The sequence below is a fragment of the Littorina saxatilis genome, linkage group LG13, assembly GCF_037325665.1.
Source record: "Littorina saxatilis isolate snail1 linkage group LG13, US_GU_Lsax_2.0, whole genome shotgun sequence".
Taxonomy (NCBI): domain Eukaryota; kingdom Metazoa; phylum Mollusca; class Gastropoda; order Littorinimorpha; family Littorinidae; genus Littorina; species Littorina saxatilis.
Genome location: NC_090257.1, coordinates 7,062,568 through 7,083,924, shown reverse-complemented (window position 1 = coordinate 7,083,924; position 21,357 = coordinate 7,062,568). Strand labels below are relative to the sequence as shown.

At 41.6% G+C, this 21,357-nt stretch overlaps 1 protein-coding gene and 1 long non-coding RNA gene across 3 annotated transcripts in view; both read left to right on the top strand.

Moving 5' to 3' along the window:
• Positions 1 to 21,357, top strand: part of LOC138946365 (uncharacterized) — a 160,666-nt gene that overhangs the window by 4,470 nt on the left and 134,839 nt on the right. The window lies entirely within an intron of this gene.
• LOC138946364 (uncharacterized) lies at positions 457 to 17,458 on the top strand. Its single transcript, XR_011449245.1, has 3 exons — positions 457 to 1,682; positions 2,611 to 2,947; positions 14,508 to 17,458. It is a non-coding gene; the product is annotated as an uncharacterized lncRNA (long non-coding RNA).

Here is a 21,357-nt window from a genome sequence, read left to right as displayed (position 1 = left end):
TAACGTTGGAACACGGGTGCAAAAGTTCGTCTGCTAGTCCCATTTGACGAAAGAACATTATCCTAAGCGATACCAAAACATATACAGAACACACAATATCTGCCTTTGCCGCCACAGCAGAATAACAGCATATCTGTGTACTTGATTTTAGTCCAAAATAGGAAAACTGACAAGAAGTGTTAACAGAATGGAATGATTTGCACGGAACTATACAACCGCGCATTAATCGATCGCCTGCGCAGGTTGACTGGTTGAGTGAATAGGATTCGATCAAACTTTCGCAAAAAAACTCCTCTTTTCTTTGAATAACTGAAGAAAGGAGGAATAAAGAGGTTACACACCTCGTCTCAGTGATTATAAAAAATAATGGTCTCAGTTCGCGGTCATGAAAAAGCTCGCTAACGCTCGCATTTTTCATGATCCGCTAACTTCGACCATCTATATTATAATACGCGTGGCCTTTTTCGCCGTGTGGACGTATCTCCTACCAAACCCCGCCGGTTTGGACCCTGTCCCTCGGTTTTCCCGTAGGAACGGATCGCGATGAAGACGATAGGCTGGGTTAGATTGACGACTTCGAAAGCGAAATGGCTTTTTGAGGCCTTTTTAACGTGAAATGTCGTAGCAGACAGAATATCCCAGCTATCCCATTGGCCGAAAGCGAACGGTTTGACTAAACACTACGCGACCGCACCTCAGACGAACCTAGCTGTGTGTTTTATTTCTCTACCCCAGACGAACCTAAAATAATAAGAAGATAGATAGATCTGTTTATCTGTTAATGGAACTCCAAAATATTCTATAGATTTGTTTACTTAATTTTTAAAAGATAAGTTCGAAACAATATCATCTGATAAGTCGCCGTATAACCTTATAGGTTCCAGCGACTAAATATTTTCCCCCGGTGCAACCATAGACATGTACGTCATCATGATCTCCCCTTCATCATGATCTCCCCTTAATTTGACCGTTATTTTGGCTGTCTTAGTGAAATGGTAAGATATATCTCTATGTTTTTTACATGTAAGTGTTCGGAAAAAATACAGTTATAGCAGTTATGTACAAAAATAAGCAGCATATGCTCTTTTCGCCAAAGTAAAGTCCTTTTTTCTTCTGGTTTCTTATATGTGTCACAGCACACTGCAAGCTTTTAGGCGAATAGCAAGTGAGTGGTATATATATATCATCAATTTTATAGTAGGTAACGGTGTGAATTACTTGCCATGTTCATGTTCATTATACGTTTTCCATATATGTGTCATTTAATTGTGTATTGCTTGATGCCATGTATGATAAGCATGGATGTGTGGACTCGATTGTGTGTTTATTACATATGTTATACTATGCGTTTGAATCATTATGTATTTTAGACGTCATACTTTTTTTTCGTATCTTCACGATGGCTTTTACCCGTTTAAATTTTAATGCTTCCAACTTTCAAAGCGCTGCACGGCTGGGAAGAGATGCGCACTTTTATCACTGTTGTTCATGTAGACGTAATCATGGATTCATGCAAACGTCATTCCTGCTGTATTTTATTTTGTTTGTTTGTATAGTCGCGTGCGGTCGCGCAGTCTTTAGTCAGACCTAAAGCGTGGCAACATTCGGACCGCTTGCTTCTCAGTGCCCAGCTTTGAATCGAGGCAGCTGTCAATCTGCTGTCGCATCAACTGGCTCTACAGGTAAATCCCATTTATCAGTCTGTAAAACTTTCTTAAAGTGTTCCTAACCTTGCTGTATTCTGCCACAGGGGTTATACTATAGAGATAGAGAATTTGCAGTCTCCCCCCGCCATTTTGACGCGCATGAGGCATGTTTTAATCATGGATGTGCAAACGCTGTGTGGAGTAGTCACTGTAGTGACTACGCTCATTTTTTTTATAATACACCAAGTTTGTTTGAGAAACAGAGAATAGTCAAAGTGCAAAACAGGGGTTCCCAGGTCTGAATATGCGTTTGAATCATTATATATTTTGGACGTTTTAGATTTCCATTTCGTAAAAATCTATGACCCATGGCGCATTACATGTGGGGGGGGGGGGGGGGGGTGAACGAATCTTGCTTTTTCTACTTCTCTAACCCATGGCATAGGCCATACATGTGGGGGGTTCTATTACCTGAAAACAGCATCCACACACACGCGCACACGTTCCATTGGACGTACATTTATTGTGTGTGTGTTTGTCTGTGTGTGTGTTCATGGATGCTGCACTCGATTGTGTGTGTGTGTGTGTGTTTGAACCATGTATATTTTCTGTTATTTACTTATGTTATACTATGCGTTTGAATCATTATATATTTTAGACGTCTTACTTTTTGTTCATATCTTCACGATGGCTTTTACCTTTAATGCTTAATGCTTCCAACTTTCAAAGCGCTGCAAGGCTGGGAAGAGATGCGCACTTTCATCACTGTGTGTGTGTGTGATCATTTGGGGGGGGGGGGGGAGGGGGCAGTATTTTTTACACCAATGAGCAAACGTATAAAGAGAAAATTTTGTTCATGTAGATGTAATCATGCAAACGTCATTCCTGCCAAAACAAATCTTTTTTCAGTGTTGCATACTCCTGTGTACAACTACAAGGTATAATTTTTTTTCATTTTCTTCAGATATGGCGTCCCAACGACCAACTCACTGCGACCTCACTTCAAGACGCTGACCACAACTTGGCCTGTGAAGCAGTACCCCGACTTCGACAAAAACAAAAGCAATCTTCCCAGACCATTATCAACCAATTGTCAGATGCAAAAACCAAAGCGAGCAAAGACTCCACACAACTAACCAATCTTCTTAGGCGTGAAAATCAACGCCTCCAGTCGGCGGTCGCGTGTGGTCGCGCAGTCTTTAGTCAGAACCAAAGGCAAAGCGGATGTTGCCGCTCCTCCCCCAGCTTTGAATCGGGGCAACTGTCAAATCTGCTGTTGGATCCTACAACTGGCTCTACAGGTAAATCCCATTTATCAGTCTGTAAAACTTTCTTAAAGTGTTCCTAACCTTGCTGTATTCTACCACAGGGGTTATACTATAGAGAATTTGCAACATTATTCGCCACGTTTCTCAGTCTTCCCCCGCCATTTTGACACGCCACGGCTGAACTGCAGGATTTTCGCTCTTTCAACGCTGCATTCTTTGGTTGTTTTCTAACCCAGGCATAGGCCATATGGGGGGTGGGGGGGGGGGATTCAAGGAACCTTGCCATACATTATGGACGGGGGGGGGGGGGGGGGGGGTGCGGTACTAAGCCAAAGTTTGGGATTCTGCCGGTGTCACGATTTCATCTTTCGCCTGTGTACATATTTCCCCCTCGATACTCAAGACTGAAATGTTTCCTGGTAAAATTAAGAAGTGAAATTATTTATGGACGAAAAGCATGTCATTTTCTTGCATGTGAAGAAAATTGGTTAAATTTAATAGATTTCACACCCAAAATCGATTTTTTCGAAAACGTGTACCGAGTGGTTACGTCCTTTGAGTAAGAAGGGAAACATTTGAGGATGAATCAAATTTCAAGTTAAATAAAAAAAAATTGGTTGGACAAATTTGGCCCCATGAATGTAGGGTACACAAGGTCGCTTATCAGTACAATCGAAGGGTGTTTTTTTGTTCAGTGTAGAGTTTATACTAGATCAACGAGGCCGAGAATCAAAATATCAACACCGTTACAAAGCGAAAGATGAAAACGTCACACCCGCGTTACCCATGCAGATGCAGAAAGAAACGCTGCATTCTTTCGTTGTTTACTAACCCAGGCATAGGCAATACATGAGTGGGGGGGGGGGGGGGGGGGGGGGGTTCAAGGAAAGATTTCCATTTTGTAAAAATCATACATGAGGGGGAGGGAGGGCGGTGCTATTACCTGAAAACAGCACACACACGTGCCATTGGACGTACCTTTATTGGGTGTGTGTGTGTGTGTGTGTGTACATGACTTTATATGCATGGATGCGTGCACTCGATTGTGTGTGTGTGTGTTTGGACCATGTATATTTTCTGTTGTCATTTAGTTACAATATGCGTTTGAATCTTTATATATTTTAGACGTTATAGATTTCCATTTCGTATCTTTACGATGGCTTTTACCTTTAATGCTTTGGGGGGGGGGGGGGGGGGGCTGGATTTTTACACCAATGAGCAAACGTATAAAGAGAAAATTTTGTTCATGTAGACGTAATCATGCTGTAACCAACTCGGGTGAGTTCATTGCTACATTGAAGGGTGGGATCATGTGTGCGCCTTTCATCCGCAAGTGGCAAACTACAAGTCTGTTGTTTCTTTTCTTTGTTTTATTTTCTCGATGTAAACAATAAAGTAGAACTCTAATTTCAATCCAAAAACTCTGATTCTATATTCCAACCCTAAAAAACTCTAAAAGAAAACTCTGACTACAACTCTGACCAGAACTGAATCCTGTAACACACAAATATCACAACACCATTATCTATGTGTTACCTCAATGTTTGCTGGTCTAAACAAACAAAACAATACACTTCTTGATGTTTCATGTATGTGGTTTGTGTATGCATGTGTGTTGATATGTGTGTGCGGGTGTGTACGGTTTCATGACAAAAAATATGTTTCCAACATCAAAACACACTGTGAATTACTTCTTCAAGTACTTATTCTACTTGCAAAACTTTATAAAACCTTAAATGTTATAACCTAAAATCCTAACTTCAACTTCAATTCCAACCAACAAAAGTTATTCTATCCTCAATACATGACCCTTTCAATCAATCATGTTTCCTGTTTCCTTATAAAGATTAAAATGTAAAACTAACGGCTTCTTCTCAAAATCATACTCTCATACTAAATACTAACGTACTTTTACGTCATTAACAGTACTGAATACAACTGAAGAGCAGTGGCTGGACAATCTCGTATCCATAGCAACGTACAATACTGTGAACAATGTTTTTGTGAGCAGGTTTCTTTCTAAAATCACAAGTCTCCCTGCCATAATGCAGCCTTGAGTATCTTGAATACTAGAAATACTACATGTGCATAATTACAGTCTAGTCCTTACGCGCGATTACCATTTTCTTCAAGAAAATGTGAGGTCTAGATTCACCATAATTCACAACAATGAGATCATTAAAACTCACTAAAAGAATTCTACCCTTTTTCAAGGAAAGATTATTTTCTCTTAAGACATCATCTCATGTCAAAAATGCAACAACTTCTGTTCTATCACTATCAGATCTAGTATAGAACCAGCAATGCTCTTCACTTGTCCACAGCATCAATCATATACTGAAAGCATTTAACAACTGCAGCAACTTACTGCGACACGGACGACTACTTCCGGTAGTGACGTCATACACATGTTCAGTGCTAATTCGTTTTGAATTTAGATTTAAATCAAAATCCAATTTCTATGTTTTCCACAAATAACAGAATGTCCAACATACAAATTATGCTGACAATTCTAAGTATTCTACAAAATCATTCAAGTGCTTTGAAACATGTAGATCTATGCCTATTCAAAACTTAGCATACCGGTGCAAAAAATGGTTGCATGGCTGCACTCAAAAAATAATAAGTTTCTAGAATACTCTGTCATTTTCCACACCCAAACGATTATAAACACTTGAACTAATCATCAATAAAATGTTTTACATACCTGCTACAAGCAGGACTCCACAATCATTGATACAACAATGATGTTTCAGGGACACCAAAATTTCCCCTGCCTGTCACCTTTTCCCAGTTAAAAGTAGTGCAACCGTACCGGCAAGATGATTTTCACATATCAATACGCCGCACCAAAGTTCCAAATAATTCTGAGTGCTTCTGCAATAATTTTTGACTGAACAAAATATCCTTTTAGCTCAAATATAATTATCAACTCTTATCAAATTTAATGCAAACTTTTAACAAATACAAAAGGATGGGATTTCTGCAATCAATTTACAGCTTGGTGTACTTATCTTCAAAAAAGGAGGTAGTAAACTTTTCAAAGTGGATCCCCTCGAGCTCACCTGATATTCAAACATGGTTCAAGGGAAATAATTTACTGTAGCACAAAACACTATTAGTTCAAACAAGTACAGAATAAAACATCTGAACAGTGGAAGGGAGACAACAACTGTAGTGCTATTTCACACAGTACTACACTTACCCTGGGAAAAAATAAAAAATGTTTCCTTTTAATTTATTAAATTAAAAGGGCAAAAACATTTTTCATCACCAACTTAATTTCTCCACTGATAAAATAACCTATATTAAAGGTTGGCATCGCTTTAACCAAAACGCACAAAACTAAACAGGTATACAATATATCCTGATTCTACTTCCGATCATATCCGACAAACTATTGTCTCAAGAACTTTTGCTATTCATTTTCCAACACTTTTCCAGCTCGCCTGACAATTCCGAGATTGCCCAAACAACATAGCGCAACAAACTGGGTGGAGGAATAACATGACCAAAATCTAGCAGACCTTGCATCTTTCGATGAATATCTCCCAACTTTTCAAGATCAACTGACTCCCGGCACACACACCGGTGCATAAGATTCAGCCTCTCCACAGGCCTACGCCTCCTACTAGAACGACGCAACTCCTGTCGCTGCTGCCCACTCACTTCAAGGTCATCTTCTGTTGACCCTTCATGAGGCTCAACTTCATCAGACTCGGATGCTGAAGTGTGTACTGCTCCATCCTCAGCTGGAACCTTTACTCCTTCTTTGTCATCATCTGAATTCTCCGGACCGTCCTCTGGGCGATCTGTAGAGGCACCTGATGTAACCTCCATGGGCAGTTCTACATCCCCTGCCTCTTCCTGGCTCCCACTTTGGGAAACATCTTGCTCTGGTTCTAGAAGTACATCTTCTTCCTGTTCTGTACGAGGAATAACAGGAACGAATTCGGGTGCTTCAGGCCTCAATGTTCTATTCCCATCCAAACCTAACTTGATCTGTAAGTCTGGAAACAATGATTCCTCATCTTCGCTTTCAGATTCCTGGAGATTCTTCTCCGCTGTTCTAGGTCCTCTTTGTCGATACTCCTTCAACGCTTTGTGCTGATCAGAGGGTAAAGGCCAACCGAGTGCTCCCACTGGAAGCAATATGTTTCGATGAAGTGTTCTTCTCGGCCCATATCCACTGTCCCTCTGTACGACGTAAACTGGAATACCCTCAAGTTTTTCAAGAACCACAAAAACACCCTCTTCCCAGCGATCATCAACTTTTGACCGAATGCGAGGTCCCAATTTTCTCACAAGGACTCGGTCTCCAACTTCCAAAGTTGCGGCATGAGAACCCGCATCATATCTGACCTTGTTTTTCTGCGCGGATCTCTCCATCTGTTCTGAAGCCATCCTGTATGCATGCCTAAGACTGTCTTTCAACCCTTCGACATACTGTCTAGAACTCCTTCCTTGTCTCTTTCCAAGATCAATGCCAAAAGCCAAGTCAATGGGAAGCCTAGGATGCCTACCAAAGAACAAATAGTACGGCGAAAATCCCGTACTACTGTGAATACATGAATTATACGCATGCACAACTGATTTGAGGTGCTTCCTCCAGTCTCTCTTCTGTTCCTGCTCTAAACTGCGAATCATGCCAAGCAGAGTACGATTCCACCTTTCGACAGGATTTCCACTGGGGTGGTATGGGGTAGTCCTACACTTCTGTATCCCAGCCAAACAACATAGTTCTTGGATCAACTTTGACTCGAAGTCACGCCCCTGATCCGACAATATGCGACTGGGAAAACCATAAGTCATGAAAACTTCATTCCAAAGAGCTTTGGCCACTGTTTTGGCGGTCTGATCTTTAGTCAAAATTGCTTGCGCAAACTTGGTGAAATGGTCTAGTACTACCAAAATATTCTGTTTCTGCCCCTTTACCTCAATTGTCAAGAAGTCAATGGACAAGAGTTCCAGTGGATAAGTTGTCATAATAGTGGACATGGGTGCCTTCTGAGTCTGAACACCACTCCTAGTACAACGTTCACACCTTTTGATTCTCCGTTGCAAGTCGGTAGCCATGAACGGCCAAAAGAAACGCATTCTGGCGTGCTTTATAGCATCATCAAAATGTGTATGATAGAGATCGTCATGAACACCCTTCATAGCCTTCTGTCGCAATGTACGGGGAATAACAATCTGATCACGGGTTGACTCATCTCCCGTAATTCGCCGGTACAGTACTCCTTCCTCTATCACCATGTGTTTCATTTCTCTGGAATAAACTTTGGTTTCTGGTCCCGTGATCTCCAGTGTAGCATTCCTCTTCAATGCTTCACAAACAGCGGCTATACAGCGATCCTGTTGCTGTAGTCTCGTCCAATCTTGGAGAGTCAAGGTAGCAAAATTTCCCTCTATCTCTGGTTCTAAGACATCACTGGGGATAGCAGTGGGGTCTTTGGTTATGGTTTCAACTGCGGGTACAAAATCATCAGAGTCATATCCTTCTGGGTTCCAGATCTTAGCATTATGCGCGGTTCCTCTGACACTGTGGGCCTGTACGCCTACACCCTTAGCGAACATGACACTTGCAATGGCCTCACTAGTTACGACCTGTGGTACAACTCCATCAAACTTCCTAGCCTTTTCTAGCAAGAATGCTGCCTTCTCAAGTGTCTCTTTGTACTCATCGTCTTCCTCAGGGGGTGCTTGTGGCCGTCGCGACAACCCATCAGCATCTGTGTGTGCAGACCCTTGCTTGTAGATCAAGTCAAAATCATAGAGTGACAATGAAGCCAACCAACGGTGACTAACAGCATCCAACTTTGCATTTCCCAACACGTAACAAAGAGGATTATTGTCTGTAACAACAGTGACCTTTGACCCTATCAAGTAATCATGAAACTTCTCTGACATTGCCCATTTCAACGCAAGAAATTCTCTTTTATGCGCTGGATAGTTCTGCTCGGTACGGTTCAACCCTCTACTAGCGTATGCTATGACTTTCAGTTTACCGTCAAACTCCTGGTACAGAACAGCTCCCAATCCAGTACCACTCGCATCACAGTGTAAAGAGAACGACCTCGTCTTGTCTGCTAGACCCAACATTAAATCGCTCGTCAACTCGTCCTTCAAGACTTGAAAAGCTTCATCCTGCTTCTTTCCCCACAATGCAGTAATATCAGACGACAAGGTCAAAGTACCTGATTTCTTCTTCCCTGACTGCTTTTTCTGTGGAACGTAACCAACTGTCAAATCATTCAATGGTTTTGCCTTGTTGGAAAAGTGTGGAATAAAACGGCGATAAAATCCTACAAATCCAAGAAAACTTTTCACCTCCTTCACTGTTGTTGGTTTCGGCCAAGAGGTGACAGCTGCAACTTTGTCCGGATCGGGACGTATGACTCCCTCTGAAATGACATAGCCTAAATGTTTCACTTCAGTAGCCCCAAAAATGCATTTGTCTGGATCAAGCTTCAACCGAAACTTTCGCAACCTCTCTAAAACTTTCACCGTCCGATCTTCCAACTCCTGCAAAGTGGCAGCATGAATCAGAATATCATCCAGAAAAATTATGAGTTCCGCCAAGTTCATGTCGCTGAAACAACAATCCATAATGCGCTGAAATGTCATTGGAGCATTCACAAGACCAAATGGTAATCTCTCAAACTCATACAAGCCGAACGGGGTGGTAAATGCCGATATTTTCTTTGCACGTTCCGTCAGAGGTACTTGGTAGTACGCCTTCGAAAGATCCAGACTTGAGAAGAACTTTGCTCCCGTGAGAGTTCGAAACAAGTCCTCAATCTTTGGAAGCGCATAGCTGTCTCTGACGGTACGAGCATTTACCTTTCGGTAATCAACGCACATTCGTAGCGAACCGTTCCGCTTCCTGACCAAGACTATTGGTGAAGCGAAAGGGCTCGTCGAAGGTCTGATGATGTTTGCATCTAACAACTGTTGGATATGCTGCCGAACTTCTTCCAGGTCCTGGGGAGGTATGGGTCGGGGTCTTTGTCTCGTTACGGCACCTGGAATGAGTTCGATATCATGTTCAACTTCAGCTTTATCAAGATCAAAATCTTTTTGGTTGAACACATCTGCAAAGGTCAACAATCGTTTTGTGAAATTCTCTTTCCACACAAGATCAACATCACATCCAAACTGCAATCGTGAAACAAGTTCTGAAATGTCAGCTTTCATTCCTGAGGAGTCACGACTTTCATCACACCACACACGCTCACCACTCTGAGTGTCATTCTGCACCTCACACTGACTGTTCAAATCTTGCAACACACTAGACAGTGCATACTCAGCTTGGATAGCAAACAAATCTGCAATAATCTGCTTTCTTTTCACCGTGATAGGTGAATCGGTGTTATTCACCAGAGTTACCCTCAACCTAGGTAAAGTGTTCACAGCCGTCTTACCACTCAGTACATGCAACCCTTCAGGTAACGTCTCTATCGTTGGTTCCTGTATGAGCACAGAGTCCCTATTCAGTTCAAGACCGTGGCGTACAATACCTCGTACATCAATGACCGAATGAGGTTGTACAACTACATCACTACCCACTAGTCGAACTGGACACAGTCTCCCATTTGCTGACGTCATTGATTCTTTGTATGCAAACGCTGCTTCACACCGAATTGGTATAGTCTTGAGCCACGACCACCCTGCTTGTTGTCCACAATGTTTCTGAAGTACACGCATGGTGTTAGTTCCAACAATGACGGGAACTCTCGTAGAGATTCGAGTATCTGGACAAACAAGGGCTAAAGTCTCAACTTCCTTGTCTGTCCCGCTCACCTCTCGGTGGAGCTGCACGGTTGTCTGAACGACTCCAAGGTAACTCACGTTTTGATCACCTGCTCCTGTAATGTCTAGTACAGCGTCAATCTGCTGCAAAGGTACATCTCTGAGGTACTGTCTATAGAAGGACTCAGAGATGATAGTCACCTGTGACCCACTATCGACTAAACAAGTTGTCTCCGCACCGTTGACGCAAACTCTGGACTCACAGCATGGACCAATCAAGGCCTCAAGTGTGTGGCCTAGTTTTGTACCACCAGTCAATTGAAATTCAGCCAGCACGTCATGGTTTGAAATCGACACAGTCCTTGTTGCAGACAAATTCTTGACACGCACTTGTACTCGGAGTCCAGCTTCTGCAGATCGCGACACAATCTCCGCAGACACTACCTCAACATCAGGGGGTAGCCACTCTGAAGAGCGAGCAATGACAGAAATCTGGTCACCTGGCACGTCATGAAGAATTCCGCTCAACTCTGCAGTCTCCATGGGAGGAATCGCCAAGACCATGTTTATGTTCAATCTGACAGGATGAAGTTCTAGGAGTTTCTTTTCATACACCTCTGCCGCTGTCGTTAGTATACGCTGATGAGAGCTGGTGTCAGACATCGAGGCAGTAGAATCGTTGTGGACCAACACTCGCCCCTTTGCGATGGTCCCCTTCAGTTTAAAGGGAGTTCTGGGAGTCCCTTTCTTCTCCGCCACTCGTTCTCTTGTCTTCGCCTATCTTGTTCTTTCTGCACAACAAGGCGTGCATTAGCGGGCTTAGTACAGTCCCGATAGAAATGTCCATTTTCACCACATTTGTAGCAATAAATCTTTCTTCTGCCCTGCTGTTGTGGAGCCTCCGTCCGCTCCTGCGTGAAGTCAGGAGGTGGTGATGGCGCTGCGTGCGCCCCAACCTGAGCCTTTTGTTTTCCTGCCTCAAGTCCCTCAATTTGACGCACATAACGATACAAGTCGGAGAACGCAGGTTTTGTGTCGCCCGGCATCCCGAACTTGTTCCTCAACTCTAGTGCAAACAAAGAGTCGATCAATCCCTTGGAGAAAGCATAGTAGAGACGTCTCTGGTATTCTTCATTGGAAAAACCTGCAGTCTTCTGAACTTCTTTCATCTTTGTAGACAGAGTCATGAGGAAATCTGCCTTTGTCTGAGTTTTCATCATTCTTGACTGGCACAGTTCCAGATACATCTCTTCAGCTGACTTCAGTTCTCCAAACAGCTTATCGAGGTCCTTGATCAGGTCATCCACAGTTGCATAGTTTTTTCCTCTCACATGTTCATGCGCTGCCCCCTTCAGACTTCTTTTCAGTAGGCCCACTTTGTCTATGACCAAAACGTCATCATTGACTTCAGATGCTTGACGTTTCCATGCTTCGAAGGAAGTTTCCTGTGTTGATGTGGCTGGTAAGCCAGTGAAAACCTTCAGCTTGGGTAGTGACGGAGGTGGTTGCACTTGTACGTTCACCTCTCGCTCTGTGTCCATTCTCCCAGACAGATGTTTGAGTTCACTCTCATAATGAGACTGTAATTCCTGGAGTTGTCGCTGGAGTTCGGCGATTACCCTGTCGTGGTCACCAGAGGTAGTAGTTCCTCCGGTCGCCATGATGAATCACTTGTGATGGACTGCGATATCCCCTCGGGTATGTTGCCTGGTCTTCCGTCTGGCAATATTCTGTCTGGTCAGAGTTGATCCCTATACTGCACTTAGTTATCCTACTGACGACACACTTTAGTCCCTTATTGGGCGCCAGAATTTCAATGTAACCAACTCGGGTGAGTTCATTGCTACATTGAAGGGTGGGATCATGTGTGCGCCTTTCATCCGCAAGTGGCAAACTACAAGTCTGTTGTTTCTTTTCTTTGTTTTATTTTCTCGATGTAAACAATAAAGTAGAACTCTAATTTCAATCCAAAAACTCTGATTCTATATTCCAACCCTAAAAAACTCTAAAAGAAAACTCTGACTACAACTCTGACCAGAACTGAATCCTGTAACACACAAATATCACAACACCATTATCTATGTGTTACCTCAATGTTTGCTGGTCTAAACAAACAAAACAATACACTTCTTGATGTTTCATGTATGTGGTTTGTGTATGCATGTGTGTTGATATGTGTGTGCGGGTGTGTACGGTTTCATGACAAAAAATATGTTTCCAACATCAAAACACACTGTGAATTACTTCTTCAAGTACTTATTCTACTTGCAAAACTTTATAAAACCTTAAATGTTATAACCTAAAATCCTAACTTCAACTTCAATTCCAACCAACAAAAGTTATTCTATCCTCAATACATGACCCTTTCAATCAATCATGTTTCCTGTTTCCTTATAAAGATTAAAATGTAAAACTAACGGCTTCTTCTCAAAATCATACTCTCATACTAAATACTAACGTACTTTTACGTCATTAACAGTACTGAATACAACTGAAGAGCAGTGGCTGGACAATCTCGTATCCATAGCAACGTACAATACTGTGAACAATGTTTTTGTGAGCAGGTTTCTTTCTAAAATCACAAGTCTCCCTGCCATAATGCAGCCTTGAGTATCTTGAATACTAGAAATACTACATGTGCATAATTACAGTCTAGTCCTTACGCGCGATTACCATTTTCTTCAAGAAAATGTGAGGTCTAGATTCACCATAATTCACAACAATGAGATCATTAAAACTCACTAAAAGAATTCTACCCTTTTTCAAGGAAAGATTATTTTCTCTTAAGACATCATCTCATGTCAAAAATGCAACAACTTCTGTTCTATCACTATCAGATCTAGTATAGAACCAGCAATGCTCTTCACTTGTCCACAGCATCAATCATATACTGAAAGCATTTAACAACTGCAGCAACTTACTGCGACACGGACGACTACTTCCGGTAGTGACGTCATACACATGTTCAGTGCTAATTCGTTTTGAATTTAGATTTAAATCAAAATCCAATTTCTATGTTTTCCACAAATAACAGAATGTCCAACATACAAATTATGCTGACAATTCTAAGTATTCTACAAAATCATTCAAGTGCTTTGAAACATGTAGATCTATGCCTATTCAAAACTTAGCATACCGGTGCAAAAAATGGTTGCATGGCTGCACTCAAAAAATAATAAGTTTCTAGAATACTCTGTCATTTTCCACACCCAAACGATTATAAACACTTGAACTAATCATCAATAAAATGTTTTACATACCTGCTACAAGCAGGACTCCACAATCATTGATACAACAATGATGTTTCAGGGACACCAAAATTTCCCCTGCCTGTCACCTTTTCCCAGTTAAAAGTAGTGCAACCGTACCGGCAAGATGATTTTCACATATCAATACGCCGCACCAAAGTTCCAAATAATTCTGAGTGCTTCTGCAATAATTTTTGACTGAACAAAATATCCTTTTAGCTCAAATATAATTATCAACTCTTATCAAATTTAATGCAAACTTTTAACAAATACAAAAGGATGGGATTTCTGCAATCAATTTACAGCTTGGTGTACTTATCTTCAAAAAAGGAGGTAGTAAACTTTTCAAAGTGGATCCCCTCGAGCTCACCTGATATTCAAACATGGTTCAAGGGAAATAATTTACTGTAGCACAAAACACTATTAGTTCAAACAAGTACAGAATAAAACATCTGAACAGTGGAAGGGAGACAACAACTGTAGTGCTATTTCACACAGTACTACAATGCAAACGTCATTCCTGCCAAAACAAATCTTTTTTCAGTGTTCCATACTCCTGTGTATAAGGTATAATTTTTTGTAATTTTCTTCAGATATGGCGTCCCAACGACCAACTCACTGCGACCTCACTTCAAGACGCTGACCACAACTTGACCTGTGAAGCAGTACCCCGACTTCGACAAAAACAAAAGCAATCTTTCCAGACCATCATCAACCAATTGTCAGATGCAAAAACCAAAGCGAGCAAAGACTCCACACAACTAACCAATCTTAGGCGTGAAAATCAACGCCTCCAGTCGGCCACCTCATCTTCACTACGTTCATCTACACCCACCGCTGCACCAAACAACCCTGCGGCAATAGCCAGCTAATCTTCATCTGCACTACGTTCACCCACCGCTGCACCAAACAACCCTGCAGCAACAAGCACTCCTACAAACACATCAAACCACCTATTGTCGACGTCCTAACGCTCAGTCAAATCATGGATGACGACATGATTGACGCAACACAAAATTCAACACAATCCACAGACATGTTTGATGCAACACAAAACGCAACCCAGTCCACTTCAGATGACGCAGTCACATCGGGAGAAGCTCTCCAAGCATTGTCTCAGGAATAAACATTCACATTCAACCCATTTTTTCACAACCTTTTCAGAGTCAGTAGTTGCGGGTAAAATCTGATCCCTGTTTTGAATTTGGTGGAATCATTTTGCGACAAATCGATAAAGTCACGAGACAAAGAACATCAACAAAGACCATATGGGCAACCATGTAAATTGTTGCGGGGGTGTAACGGAGATCGACTTTGTCTTTATAAGAATAGGAATCACATCATCTTAAACTCTACACACGGTGACAACTGCAACGCGTGTGGCACACAGCATGACAAACAAAAAAGAGCCCCTGCCATGAATACTCCATGCTTAGTCCTATTTATCAGTTTTGGTGGCGCTGATTTGGCAAATGAAATGTTTTAATTATTTTGTGCTGGCTTGCAGCCCAAGAGAAATATTAAACAAAAGCAAATGTATTTCTTCAGGCCTAACCAGGGGCGGATCTGGGGGGGGGGGGGTGCAATGGGTGCAATTGCACCCCCCCAAGCGGGACAACAACAACAAAAAGAAGAAAAATGTATCACCTGAAAATAGCACTTTACACGCTCAGATTGCACCAGATTGCACAATTTTGCTTCCTTTTTAAAACAAATTCCGGGGGGGCATGCCCCCGGACCCCCCTAGCATGCTCGGCGCTTCGCGCCATCGGTTCGGCGCTTCGCGCCTTCGCTGATAAGATACAAAAAACAAAAAAAAGAACTTTGCACCCCCCCCTTTTAAAACCCAGATCCGCCCCTGCTAACCATCATAATGCCATATATGCATGGTGATCTGTAAACTTCTGTTCTCTGTGCACAATGCATGTGTAAACATTTTGTTGTTCGCAGAACGCAGAACCAATTTCACATTTTAGAGAAATATTAAACAAAAGCAAATGTATTTCTTCAGGCCTAACCATCATAATGCCATATATGCATGGTGATCTGAAAACTTTTGTTCTCTGTGCACAATGCATGTGTAAACATTTTGTTGTTCGCAGAACGCAGAACCAATTTCACATTGGCTGGTTGTCGCGACATATGTCGCGCTACTTTACGTATACTGTCACCTGGTTGTCACGACATATGTCGCGCTATTGGCTCAGTCTGTTTGGTCAGTTCCGATTACCTCCCATTGATGCGAAAACCTATATGACTGTTTTTTGTTATTTTTCTCTCTGTTAATTCACCAGTGGCTATGTAACATGTGTTACAGAATTGCACCGGTGTAAGGGTTAACATCTTATTTTTCACTCGCATGTTTGCTGAAGTGTACAAATTTTGTTCCATTTAGTGCTGTTTTTTTCCCCGTCTTAAGACATATATGGTGATGTGTACAACTATTGTTCTCTGGGCACATTTTTTTGCACATTTATGTCCCTCACTTATGTCAATGTAGCCGCTAATTTGTTTAAGTCCAGTCAATCGTGCAAACGTTTCATTGTGGGTGACTCGAGCTGTAGGGTACTGCGACGAGATTTCTTTCCCAATTATATGATTGGTGTTATATATTCTTTTACACATTTTAACTAGCATTCATCATCTTGGTTGAAGCGTGACAAAATGATTTTGTCACATTGATTGAATTCTCAGACTGTCCACATTGACTGAAATCTCAAAAAAGGGCACAATTTAACGCTGTTTTATTCTTTCCCAATTACATGATTTGTTATTGTTCACAGAACCCACTGTAAATTTACCACTGGGTTACATTTTCATTCCTATTTGCTGATGTGTAAAACTTTTTTTTGTACTGTGCACACTATTTGCTCGAGTCAGTAGTTGCGGGTAAAATCTGATCCCTGTTTTGAATTTTGTGGACATATTGATAACGTCACGAGACAAAGAACATCAACAAAGACCATATGGGCAACCATGTAAATTTTTATATGTGTAAAACTTTTTTTTTTACTGTGCACACGATTTGCTCATTTAATGGTGTGTTTATGTGTTTGTTTCACTCCCATGTGTCATATTTTCTGAGATTTCGGTTAATATAGCCACTTTTTTTAGTTTTGCCGCATTTAGCCTTTCCTTCGTAACTGTCTGCCTTCACCAAGCTGTAGATTCTTGCATTACTAATGGTGAGCAGCTACGCAAGAAAAGAAAGAAAGTGTATTCAAGCGCCGAGCCTGGTAAAAAGAAAATATCGCTACATTGACCGAAATTTCAGAAAGCGTCACATGTTTGCTGCTGTGTAAATGGTTTGCAGTTCATTGCACATTGAACGCTGTTTTTCTTAGGTTTGATGTTTTATCACATTTTGTTCTGTGTGTGCTAGCGCTTTTTTGCGGTAAATTTGTCGCAATTACTTCTAAATTTAATATGTTACTGTTGTCACTGCACAAGTCATGGCCAATCCACCTCTGTGCCCTTTTTTTTTTATCTCTCCCAATAAATGTATGGCATTTTGTTCTGTACGCGCGTGCCATTGCACATTGAACACGTTTTTGTTGTTGCTTATTCATAATTAACTCTGTAATTAATGAAGAAGAAAAAATCCCGTGCGGAGCACGGGTATTACTAGTTATTTTTAATAATCACTGAGACTCGGCGTGTAACCTCTACTTAGTCAAGATCAACACCACAAACCCGTCATCGCCGAGACTACATTCAGATAGTCTCGGCTAACCATACCGTGGCCGAAGACCGAGACGGGTCACGCTCGCCTCCGCGAAGCACGCTTCCGTATAGTACTTACTGAACCTATTTTCTTTCATTCTGAGCACATTTTTAGAGTAAACATGACATATCTATATATTTTTGAATTCAAGAGAAGATGAGGAATACAATGAAATCATGTTTTAATCTGTTTCTGAAAATTCGATTTTAGTGACAACTTTAATGAGCAAACTCATTAATTGTTTTTAAAGCCTCCAAGCTGAAATGCCATACCAAAGTCCAAGCTTCGTCGAAGATTACATGACCAAAATTTCAACCAATTTGGTTTAAAATGAGAGCGTGACAGTGCCGCCTCAACTTTCACGAAAAGCCGGATATGACGTCACCAAAGACATTTATAAAAAATAATAAAAAAAATACGTCTGGGGATACTATACTCAGGATCTCTCATGTGAAGTTTCACGAAGATCGGTCCAGTAGTTTTCTCTGAATCGCTACACACACACACACACACACACACACACACACACACACACACACACACACACACACACCGTGACACACACACACACACACACACATACACACACACAGACACACATGCACCACGACCCTCATCTCGATTTCCCCCTCTACGTTAAAACATTTAGTCAAAACTTGACTAAATCTAAAAAAGAAAAGAAAAAAAAGGAATTTTGTGCAAAGCTTGACAGTTTCGTTTCCAAATATATTTTAAGAGTTGTAACCACCTTACTTGCATAATAACCGTTATTCTAAATATAGATAGGCTCCTTCTGCTCCGCATCATCCACATTTTATATACCCGCCTCCCTCCATCCCCCGTTTCGCTAGGTTTATGACACAATAAACGTCGCTATAGTTGGGAAAAAGGGAGTTTATTATTTTTCATGAACATCAGAATGAGCCTCTTAAAAAATAAAATAAAAAGTCGCGTAAGGCGAAAATACATTCAACATTAATTTTAGTCAAGCTCAGTCGAACTCACAGAATGAAACTGAACGCATTGCATTTTTTCCGCAAGACCGTACACTCGTAGCATCGTCTGTCCACTGCTCGTGGCAAAGGCAGTAAAATTAACAATCCAGAAAAGCGCGGTAGCGCTATAGCGCTTGCGCTGAGGAGGATAGCACGCTTTTTCTATATCTCTATTATTTTTAACTCTCTGAACGTGTTTTTAATCCAAACATATCATATCTATATGTTTTTGGAATCAGGAACGGACAAGGAATAAGATATTGTTTTTAAATCGATTTCGGAAATTAAATTTTAATCATAATTTTTATATTTTTAATTGTCAGAGCTTGTTTTTAATACGAATATAACATATTTATGTGTTTTTGGAATCAGAAAAAGATGAAGAATACGATAAACGTAATTTTGGATCGTTTTATAAAAAAACAACATTTTAATTACAATTTTCAGATTTTTAATGACCAAAGTCATTAATTAATTTGTAAGCCTCCAAGCTGAAATGCAATACCAAAGTCCGGCCTTCGTTGAAGATTGCTTTGCCAAATTTTCAATCAATTTGATTGAAAAATGAGGGTGTGACAGTGCCGCCTCAACTTTTACAAAAAAGCCGGATATGACGTCATCAAAGACATTTATCGAAAAAATGAAAAAAGGTCTGGGGATATCATACCCAGGAACTCTCATGAAAAGTGTCATGAAGATCGGTCCAGTAGTTTACTCTGAATCGCTCTACACACACACAGTTACACACACACACACACACACACACACACACACACACACACACACACACACACACACACACACACACACACACACACACACACATACACCACGACCCTCGTCTCGATTCCCCCCTCTATGTTAAAACGTGTAAAAAGTATGGTTCGCTTAATGGTAGTGCGGTGAGTTCCTTACACTCCAAATAAGGACGACAACTATCCGTCGTGGAATACACTGACATATTCATAAAAAGTACCTCGGTTTCGGTACTTTTGTCGGAAGCACATGATTATTGAACATGATTATTGATTATAGCGCGGCTACCTCAGTTTTTTCTGTCTAAGGGTAACTTTTTTGGGTAAAATGGACATCAGCCTTTGAGACAAAATTCATAAGAAAGAAAGACGTACTCTCCGCAAGATGGAACTGGAATAATTTCATTCAAAACTAACTCATGCCGCTTGCAGTGGTCGGGTACTGGATTGCATCGTCTTAGAAATAATTGCGTAATCTTTGTAGTAGATCTGTATTTATTCAGACAAAATTCCAACGAGTTTATGTGAGTGTGTGTGAGTGTGTGTGTGTGTGTGTGTGTGTGTGTGTGTGTGTGTGTGTGTGTGTGTGTGTGTGTTGTGTGTGTGTGTGTGTGTGTGTCTGTGTGTGTGTCTGTGTGTCATTCTGTGTGTGTCTGTGTGTTGTGGTGGTGTGTGCGCGCGTGTGTCTGTGCAGGTGTGTGCGTTGACGCGTGCGTGCGTGTGTGTTTGTGTGTGCGTGCGTGAGCATGTGTTTGTGTGCGTGTGTGCGTGCGTGCGTGTGTGTGTGTGTGTGTGTTTGTGTGCGTGTATGCGTGGGTGTATTTGCGAATTGTCCTGGGGTGCCATTCCTGCTTCAGCTGCTAAGAGTTTTTTTTCTGGTAAAATAACATTTTCACAAATCGTTTGTGCATTGGACACGTTTTCGCACGTCGCTGTCTCCTTATTTTCCGATGGCGGAAAGGAACAGGTCACACAGTGTGCAAACGTCGCACAACGCGAACCGAAAATGGACCGTTATTGTGTTAATGGCGTCTCGCACAGACACACTTAGCCAGGAATAGAATATGTGTGTGTGTCGGTGTGGGTGGTTGTGCGTGCGTGCGTGTTTGTGTGTGTGTGTGTGTTTGTGTGTGTGTGTGTTTGCTTGTGTGTGTGTGTGTGTGTGTGCGTGTGTGTGTGTGTGCGTGTGTGTGTGTTCTACAGAACCTTTAAAACTATCGCTTGCAAACGACATCCATAGATATAGTTATCTCTCTCTCTCTCTCTCTCTCTCTCTCTCTCTCTCTCTCTCTCTCTCTCTCTCTCTCTCTCTCTCTCTCTCTCTCTCTCAATGTATAATGTATTTGTTGAATTTTATGCGTGACTATAGTTTATAACTGTGCAGATACTATTGCTGTTATTTTAACCACTATTGTAAGGGGCTGTGGCCTTAGACAATTAAAGATTTGTTCTTGTTTTTGTTCTTGTTCTCTCTCTCTCTCTCTCTCTCTCTCTCTCTCTCTCTCTCTCTCTCTCTCTCTCTCTCTCTCTCTCTCTCTCTCTCTCTCTCTCTCTCTCCTACTTCCCGACAATATTTTATGTTTTGGTTTATTTTTCCTTTTTTAACTGGTGTGTGTGTTGGGGGGGGGGGGGGGAGCTGGGGTTATGATGGTATACAGGGATACGATTGGTCCTTTTTATTTCGAGCGTCACAAACAGACACAAACGTTTCATTTCCCAAATCTACACTGTCGAAAGAGACCCGTTCCTCCCCCATCCACCCCCGCTCCTTCTTTAATTGGTCAGATACCTAGGTCATGAATGTTCGTTCCCTTTCGGCAAGGGACTGGTGGTTTAATTTTCCCTTAGTTACTTGGCACAACAATTTCGAAACCAAACCCATCCATTTTGGATCGTCAAGGGGAGTAATCATCCAATGGGAGGTAATGAAGCTGAACAGACGATAACTATCGGGTCTGGAATGCCGAGA